General features: G+C 40.7%; 1 non-coding gene across 1 annotated transcript; it reads left to right on the top strand.

Annotated features, from left to right (window-relative positions):
- Positions 1-9,235: 9,235 nt before the first annotated feature.
- LOC133558490 (U11 spliceosomal RNA) lies at positions 9,236-9,369 on the top strand. The gene has a single exon (XR_009807970.1). It is a non-coding gene; the product is annotated as a U11 spliceosomal RNA (small nuclear RNA).
- Positions 9,370-9,831: the final 462 nt, after the last annotated feature.

Genomic DNA, 9,831 nt, shown 5'->3' with positions numbered 1-9,831 from the left:
TATTTGACTTTCAGTGAATTCTAGCTATATATATTTATTATATAGTATATATAAATAAAATAAATAGTTGAATTTCAGAGGACACCAATCAAGTACACAGTGATAAAAACACAGTTGTTCTACTAACTGTACTGTGATTGCTGGTTACTTTAAAAAAAACAACAACACTTACCTTTCACTATATGAGTAACCTTTGTTCTGCCATTTGCGTACTGGCGAGCGATCTCCGAATCCGAGAACATATCCTTTACGGATTTGTTGCAGACATCCGCAAAGGAGAACAGGATGTTGCTTCCAGCTATCAGCATAGCCATCTTTGTCTCAGCATAAGTTACTCCATCGGGTCTCCATTTTGCGAACTTGCAAGCATATTTCTTCATGTTGCTTGTCGACGGTGTAATATATTGGGTTGGAGTCAATAACCAGGCGAGGTGATGAAGTTACATCTCTTAACTGTGGGCTTCAGGAATCAGAACAAACTCTCTCACTTGCCGTCAGGTGCGCAACACCACGTAAATCATTGGCCAATAAAAAAAGCAACCCCATAACGCTATAGGCAACATTTACCAGGAGATGGCAACAGACAACATAGATCACTCTATTACAGACGGCGTCGCCACGGCTGTAATTTCCCCGTTCTTCTGCTTCGTCTCCTTGTGTGTGCAGTTTTTTATTAAAATCCGTAGATGTTGTAACGTGATTGGTTAAGGAAAGCTGTTTATAAAGTGGGAAAGCGGACGTGAAAACAGGCTGTCCCCACCCATGTCCGCATGGAGCTGGAGGTGGCGTGGCCTCCAGCTCCGGCTGATTTTTGGGAGAAAATTTCTTCCGGGAGGTTTTCGGGCGAGGCGCTGAATTTCGGGAGTCTCCCGGAAAATCCAGGAGGGTTGGCAAGTATGCTTATGATGCAAATTTACCTCTAAATGAACTAAGAACACTATTGGGGGGTGGGGGGAGGGGGTGACTGCCACTACCGGCAGAACAGCTGCCTGTAAGAGGCACATGAGACACTGCACCTTGTATTTATTTGGTAAAAGAATGTGTTTAAAGGTCAACTTGCCCATCATAGCATTTTTTATTTTATTGTTTTTGTTTACGCCTGGCAATGCTGGGAGGGACAGTCATGTGACTTCAAAAGAGGATGACTAATTAGCTCCACATCTTGGGTCGGGAAAATGACTGCTGGATGTCCCGAGACTTTCGAATCACAGTCGTGTGCAGCGTTTCCAAATTGATTTTAATTTTTTTGGGGTGGATATTTTTTGGAGTGGGTTCCTGATCTATTGAAGTAATTTGTATTTATGAAAAATAACATCCTAGGATTATGCCCAAATGTTCTGAAATATACATAGAGCATGCCATACATTTGCGACGCATTGATCGATGTAATATAATAACACATGCAGGGATTCTTTGCACGTAAACGCCTCTGCATGATTAAACAATCTGTGTACCTAATCTATTGACCCAATTTAGACTGCCATTGCTCCACAAGCAGGTCTCAATATTAAAAACTGCTGGTATAAATCCAGGCGAGCTGCTACTACCTTGAAAAGGAAAACTGTGTAGAAAAGGTGTAGTTCTACTATTTCACATTTCTAAATGTTGTACTAAATATGTTTTTATGGCGCACTTTTCAGACAGGTGCATTTTATGCTAATACATACTAGTTTGTCACACTGTATCTGTCGTTTTATATTGTTTTAGTGGATATGGTGTCCCGTGATGGATTGAGCAGGTAAAGCCCGATGACGCTCATCATAAACTAACTGGACGAATGAAAATACTACAACAGGGGCGTTTAATCTTTGGATGTTGGTGATGCGCTTAAAAAATATTTGGTCAATTCAAGGCCTACTGAAACCCACTACTACCCGCCACGCAGTCTGATAGTTTATATATCAAAGATGAAATATTAACATTGCAACACATGCCAATACGGCATTTTTGTTAACTGAATTGCAATTTTAAATTTCCCAGGAGTTTCTTCTAGAAAACGTCGCGTAATGATGACGTGTACACGTGACGTCACGGGCTCTTAGGAAATATGAGCGCTGCGCACACACACAGCTAAAAGTCGTCTGCTTTAACCGCATAATTACACAGTATTTTGGAGATCTGTGTTGCTGAATCTTTTGCAATTTGTTCAATTAATATTGGAGAAGTCAAAGTAGAAAGATAGAGTTGGGAAGCTTTAACCTTTAGCCACACAAACACACAGTGATTACATGTTTAAAATTCCCGGAGGTGAAACTTTACTCTGGATCAGAGCGCAGTCAAGTGAACATGGATCCCGACCACTTGTCAACCAGCAGGTTTCGGTGAGAAAATTGTGGTAAAAAGTCGCTTCTTACCGGAGATCAGCTGAGCATGCCCCGTCCATAAAGGTGCCGTTGACTTCCCTGAGACACTGGCGTCAACACACCCGTTGAAACACCCCTCCGACTATCAGGTACTATTTAACTCACTAAAACACTAGCAACACAATAGAAAGATAAGGGATTTGCCAGAATTATCCTCGTAAATGTGTCTAAAAACATCTGAATCCCTCCCAATGCAACCGCCTTTTTTTTTTTTCTAGTCGGTCGCTATCAATATCCTCAAACACGAATCTTTTATCCTCACTCAATGGGGAAATTCTCGTTTTCTCTGTCCGAATAGCTGTTTTTGTTGGAGGCTCCCATTAAAAACAATGTGAATATGTAAAGAGCCCTCAACATGTGAAGTCATCGTCTGCGACTTCCGGTAAAGGCAGGGCTTTTCTGTTAGCGGCTGAAAGTTGCGAACTTTATTGTGGATGTTCTCTACTAAATCCTTTCAGCAAAAATATGGCAATATCGCGAAATGATCAAGTATGACACATAGAATGGACCTGCTATCCCCGTTTAAATAAGAAAATCTCATTTCAGTAGGCCTTTAAATATGATTAAAACAATTCAATGTCTGTCAATATATGCTAAGCTATCTAAAGATAATATCTGAGCTTTGTCTTGAAGGATTAAAGGAATCGAATAAATAAGGATTTCATGTTGAATACCCCTGTATTATACTACTGCAAGTTTGTGTTTGTCGTAAGTACAATTTTTCTTTTTTTTGTCATTCCATTGTATCTAATGACTTTCAATAAATGTACACAATATTGCCAAAAGTACACACACACATGATTTTTAATTACTTCTACTGTGACTGTCACAAATGGAATACTTCCATAACTACACATCAGTTGTATCAATAAATCAATCAAAGTTTACTTACTGTATACAGCCCTTAATCACAAATGTCTCAAAGGGCTGCACAAGCCACAACGACATCCTCGGCTCAGATCCCACATCAGGGCATTAAAAAAATCAACCCAATGGGAACAACGAGAAACCTTGGAAGGGACCGCAGATGTCCTAGTCTTGCTGCTGACGACTGATTGGGTTAGCCAGTTGGGTGACCAGGGTTTGTTTGATTGATTGAAACTTTTATTAGTAGATTGCACAGTACAGTACATATTCCATACAATTGACCACTAAATGGTAACACCCGAATAAGTTATTCAACTTGTTTAAGTCGGGGTCCATGTAGGGCTGGGCGATATATCGATTTAAACGATATATTGCAGGTTTGTCTCTGTGCGATATAGAAAATGACTATATCGTAATATTCGATTATATGTTTTACCACATTTGCTTTTAGCTGCGTGCATTACATTACTGGCGTTTCTCACTCCTTCTTACAGAGACATAAAACAAGCCCGCCTTGTTACATACGTCACATACTCTCGCGAGTGTAGCGTCATACGCTCTCGCCGACCAGAGAGGTAGCAGCCTGGCTAACGTTAGCTGAGGCAGGTCGAGCGCAGCGGAGCTTGTGACATTACAAGAGAGAGATGATGTGAAACTGATCACAAATGGAGGAAGAACAATAAATGCCCAAAATAAAGAGCAGAAGGTCCATCTTCTGGCGGTGGTTTGGCTTCAAGTGGGAAGATATTCAACAGACAACAGCAATATGCAAAGTATGCAGCAGAAGTATTCAGCAGAAGTATGCAGCAGAAAGGGACGGCGTGGCGCAGTGGGAGAGTGGCCGTGCGCAACCCGAGGGTCCCAGGTTCAAATCCCACCTAGTACCAACCTCGTCACGTCCGTTGTGTCCTGAGCAAGACACTTCACCCTTGCTCCTGATGGGTGCTGGTTGGCGCCTTGCATGGCAGCTCCGTCCATCAGTGTGTGAATGTGTGTGTGAATGGGTAAATGTGGAAGTAGTGTCAAAGCGCTTTGAGTACCTTGAAGGTAGAAAAGCGCTATACAAGTACAACCCATTTAAGTGTTACTACAAAATACATGGCCCCATTCATTCTTTCCTTAACACGGATCAATCGTCCTGTCCCCTTTTTGCAAAAAAACAGCCCCTTAGCAAAAAAACAGCCCCCAAAGCTTGATGTTCCCACCCCTGCAACCCTGCAACCCATGCTTCACAGTAGCTGTGGTGTTCTTGGGATGCAACTCAGTATTCTTCTTCCTCCAAACAAGATGAGTTGAGTTTATACTAAAATGGATACATTGATGATACAGCAGAGGATTGGGAGAATGTCATGTGGTCAGATGAAACCAAAATAGAACTTTTTGGTATAAACTCAACTCGTCGTGTTTGGAGGAAGAAGAATACTGAGTTGCATCCCAAGAACACCACACCTACTGTGAAGCATGGGGGTGGAAAAATCATGCTTTAGGGCTGTTTTTCTGCTAAGGGGAAAGGACGATTGATCCGTGTTAAGGAAAGAATGAATGGGGCCATGTATCGTGAGATTTTGAGCCAAAACCTCCTTCCATCAGTGAGAGCTGGGAATGGTTGACCAAATACTTATTTTCCACCATAATTTACAAATAAATTCTTTAAAATTCGTACAATGTGAATTCCTGGATTTTTTTTTCACATTCTGCCTCTCACAGTTGAAGTGTACCTATGATGAAAATTACAGACTTCTGTCATCATTTTAAGTGGGAGAACTTGCACAATCGGTGGCTGACTAATACTTTTTTGCCCCACTGTAGTTCATGGCTACAATAATATATCGGTTACCTCTTTCAGTGGTCAGAAACGGGCATAGGATTTCAACGGTGAAACGCTCTATGGGAGCTCCTTCCTGGTACTGTGGCAATGGGGCATGCGAGAGCCGGTTTGGCCCATTCTTCACAGTGCAGGTGTCACACCGATGTACATAGAGCTCCACATCCTGGCAACACTCTGGCCAGTACAACCGAGACCTGAGCCGACTTAAAAGTGGCCTGTCCCCACCGAGCCATGAAAAAACTTGAGCACTCTGGAATGCAGCTGGTGGGAAACCAGTAGCTGGAGAATGTTGTTACGTCCTCTCGGAGTCTGCCAGCGGCGGAGTACAATGCCTTCACGGCTAAGGAGACTATACCACTGAAAGTAACCCTAACCCTAACCCTTTCTTTGCATCTGACCTGAGTGCATGGAAACATTGTAACTGTGTAAGGCCAAAACGGCTGTCTCTTCTGCGATCATTAAACTGGGCAGCCAACTGCATTTTGATGAGGTAGGTCTTTGGAGACAACTGGTGCTCCCTTTAGTTCCGGGCTAGGGATACAGTTGAGTGAGATTGTAGGTGTGCTGCCTGCTAGCACCTGTAGATGTGTTCACTGGACACTAGTCGAAGATAGCTCAGTCAAAGAAGGCTGGATCCATTTGGGATGAGAAGTCAATGCGTTCATGGCAAGAATTCCTCTGGCCACCTCATTGCTCTGCATAATGGCTTGAGTAATATCATCATATAATTACATTTAATTCCACATAACATTCCTGCGCAGTTGCCTGTCTTGGAACTCCCCGTGACAGATAGGCCAAATGTTAGGTTAGCAGATTACACAGCAACTACATTAATCTATGAAATATTTTTGCTGTACAGGGGTACAGACCAAATTTGACCAACAGTGACACCATTGCAACTCATGGTGCCAAACTAACAATATATTGCAATGCATGCTGGTAGCTTCACCCCAACATGTTCCAATATCATACCAATTTGTTTGGAACACAGCAAACCATGTTTAAATTGAATCTGTATCAAAGAATACTGAATCAAGAAAATTACTTACTATAAATACAGTATACAAAGTCATGTACCTGAAGTGATCTGATGAGATGTGCCGAGGCTTCGAGGCGTGTCAAGTAATGGATGGTGAGTATCTACGAAACACATATCGAGGCTTGCTTCATGTGCGAAGCCTCGTTGCTTAGCCGTGCCACGTGACTTCTTCTGGACACGATGTTCTGTCGATGTTTGCTACCAATCAAAATCAGGTACCCAACACTACTGAGCATGCGTGTGCAACAATTCTAAAGGTGTCTTTGAACAAAATAATCAAAATGAGCTACTTCGTCTCGACCAGGGTTCGGCAACCCAACATGTTGAAAAAGCCATATTGGACTAAAAATACAAAAACAAATCTGTCTCGAGCCTCAAAAAATTAAAAGCCATATAACATACAGATAGTGTGTCATGAGATATAAATTGAATTATGAGGACATAAAGGAAACTAATAGAGCTCAAATAGCTACAAATGAGGCATAATAATGCAATATGTACATATAGCTAGCCTAAATAGCATGTTAGCATCGATTAGCTTGCAGAAATGCAGTGACCAAATATGTCTAAATAGCACTCCACATAAGTCAATAACATTAACAAAACTCACCTTTGGGCATTCATGCACAACGTTAAAAGTTTGGTGGACAAAATGAGTCAGAAAAAGAAGTGGCATAAAACATGTCTTAGAAAGTCGGAGAAAGTATATACATGTAAACAATCTACGGTGAGGTCAAGGACCGCCAAAATTAGTAGGACAAAACAATGCTCGCCAAATACTCTAATCAGTGAAGCATGTTTAATACAAACAGTGTGCTTTATAACAATTTGGGAGGTTTGTGTCATGTTTTCCCCCTCATCTTTTTCCATTTTTCATTTATTTTTGAAAAAGCTCCAGAGAGCCACTAGGGCCCCGCTAAAGAGCTGCATGTGGCTCCAGAGCCCCGGTTTGCCGACCCCCGGTCGAGACTTACCTCATGTAGATTTTGTCACTCGTGCAACAAGTATTATCTTTTTATTATATTTATTTTATTGTGTTTACGACCAGTAAGCATGTGGACAATTACAGTACTAGGAAGTTCATATTGTATATCAACAGACTATAAGGAAAACATGTAGACCAGGGGTGTATGACCTGAAAACAGGTTTTATCAATCAATCAATCAATGTTCATTTATATAGCCCTAAATCACTAGTGCCTCAAAGGGCTGCACAAACCACAACACAAACCACCACAACATCCTCGGTAGGCCCACATAAGGCCAAGGAAAACTCACACCCAGTGAGACGTCGGTGACATCCGGCCTGCGGGATGAGTTGACCAAATATAAAAATTAGCCGAAATTTTTGAATGAAAGAAACCGCTGTTCTAAATGTGGCTACTAGATATCGCAATAGCAATTATTTGTATATTTGTAAATTATGTTACATATGTAAAAAAAACAAAAAAAAAACATGTTAGTGCACCAGTCAAGGAAAATGAGCAAACTACATAAATAACATCTGTCATGGCGTGGACTGTGGTGTGGATTGTTTTCCCGTGGTGCAAAGCCATTGGAACGGACAAAAGTTCTATTTTGGTTTCATCTGACCACATGACATTCTCCCAATCCTCTGCTGTATCATCCATGTATCCATTTTGGTACAAACTCAACTCGTCGTGTTTGGAGGAAGAAGAAGACTGAGTTCAATCTCAAGAACACCATAACTACTGTGAAGCATGGGGGTGGAAACATCATGCTTTGGGGCTGTTTTTCTGTTAAGGGGACAGGACGATTGATCTGTGTTAAGGAAAGAATGAATGGGGCCATGTATCGTGAGATTTTGAGCCAAAACCTCCTTCCATCAGTGAAAGCTTTGAATGGTTGACCAAATACATATTTTCCACCATAATTTACAAATAAATTCTTTAAAATTCCTAAAATGTGAATTCCTGGATTTTTTTTCACATTCTGTCTCTCACAGTTGAAGTGTAACTATGATGAAAATTACAGACCTCTGTCATCATTTTAAGTGGGAGAACTTGCACAATCGGTGGCTGACTAAATACTTTTTTGCCCCACTGTGTGTATATATATATATATATATATATATATATATATATAATATATATATATATATATATATATATGTATGTATATATATATATATGTATATATACATACATATATATATATATATACATATATATATAACCATATATATTTGCAAATACGTGTTTATTTATACAAATTATTTATTTATTAGTATATCAAATTTGTATTTGGATATTTATCAATGTATGCATATGTATAAATATAATTTCAATATATATAAGTTTATGTGAGACAATTCTACTTCCATATACAACAGCCATTTTAGCTTGGTTGACTACCACCGATTTTCACTTTCGGGAAGAAGTCACGTGACAGAATACTGGCTACAAGTGCGTCACACAGGACAACCAATCATACACTTTCTTCCTGCTTTTCTTCGTTTTGATTGGCTCGCAACATTGAAGTACTTCCTGCAGCCATTGGCTGCCGAAAGAAAGTGAACATATCCCAAAAAATTATTGCATTAAAAATTCAATTGTTATTTTTAAAGTATAGGAAATTCAAATCCGTCCATAATATGATGTGAAATACAGAGTAGTGGCGTACACGCGGTAGAAGAGACGATCGTAGTATACAACACTGCCACCACTCACACGTTGTAACACTAGAGTTGCCTGGCTGCACCACCTACTGGCACTTTGCAGAAACACCTTCCAGGCGGCACCATTGACATGTTTACCGTCATTGCGTCAATGATAAAAAAAAAATGTAAATATTGTTTTACTTTGTAAAAGCACGATGTTTGTAATACAGTGACAAACAACACGCTAAAGTTGATGAAATACAATCAGACTACGATGTTACCCATCATGCATTGCAATGCCATTCTCATTTATTAAAATACAATTCTATATTGACACTGCCTTCACTAGTGTCGATTGTTGTTGTTTTTTTGTTAATGTTTCTGGCCATTTGGTCTGTTTTGAGTTCATACATATATGCGCCGCGCGTAGTACACCTTATTACGATTGGCGCTATTGTAGCACCATGACAGAGAACGGCTGCACCATTGCTCATTACTGAAACGTTGTCAATGTTACGATAAAAGGGCTTCAGCTATGAAAATGGTTCGGGCGTACCTGATATCAGGTGTCGTTCGCGGAATCTAAATCAAGAGATTTCGGAAGCATAATTTTTGTCCCAAGGAGGGTTACTAATCACTGTTGGAACCCCCCACATCAAATGTAAATACATCAGAATCCGAATTTAAAAATGCCTAGGGCAATTTCTGTCTATCAACCACGTTCATTAAATTAGCAACCATCCATCCATCATCCATCATCCATCATCCTCCGCTCATCCGAGGTCGGGTCGCGGGGGCAACAGCCCAAGCAGGGAAACCCAGACCTCCCCCTCCCCAGCCACTTCGTCCAGCTCCCCCCGGGGGATCCCGAGGCGCTCCCAGGATCACTATATATATATATATATATAATATATAATATACAAATTAATATAAATTAGCAACCACGTTCATTAAATTAATGCAGGGGCCACAAACGCGGTGCCCACGGGCACCAGGTAGCCGGTAAGGACCAGATGAGAAGCTCGCTGGCCTGTTCTAAAAATAGCTCAAAAAGCAGTACTTACCAGTGAGCTGCCTCTATTTTTTTTAATTTTATTCATTTACTAGCAAGCTGG

Source organism: Nerophis ophidion, linkage group LG08 (assembly GCF_033978795.1).
Source record: "Nerophis ophidion isolate RoL-2023_Sa linkage group LG08, RoL_Noph_v1.0, whole genome shotgun sequence".
In the NCBI taxonomy this organism is placed as follows: Eukaryota; Metazoa; Chordata; class Actinopteri; order Syngnathiformes; family Syngnathidae; genus Nerophis; species Nerophis ophidion.
This window is presented reverse-complemented; position numbering and strand designations above follow the sequence as displayed.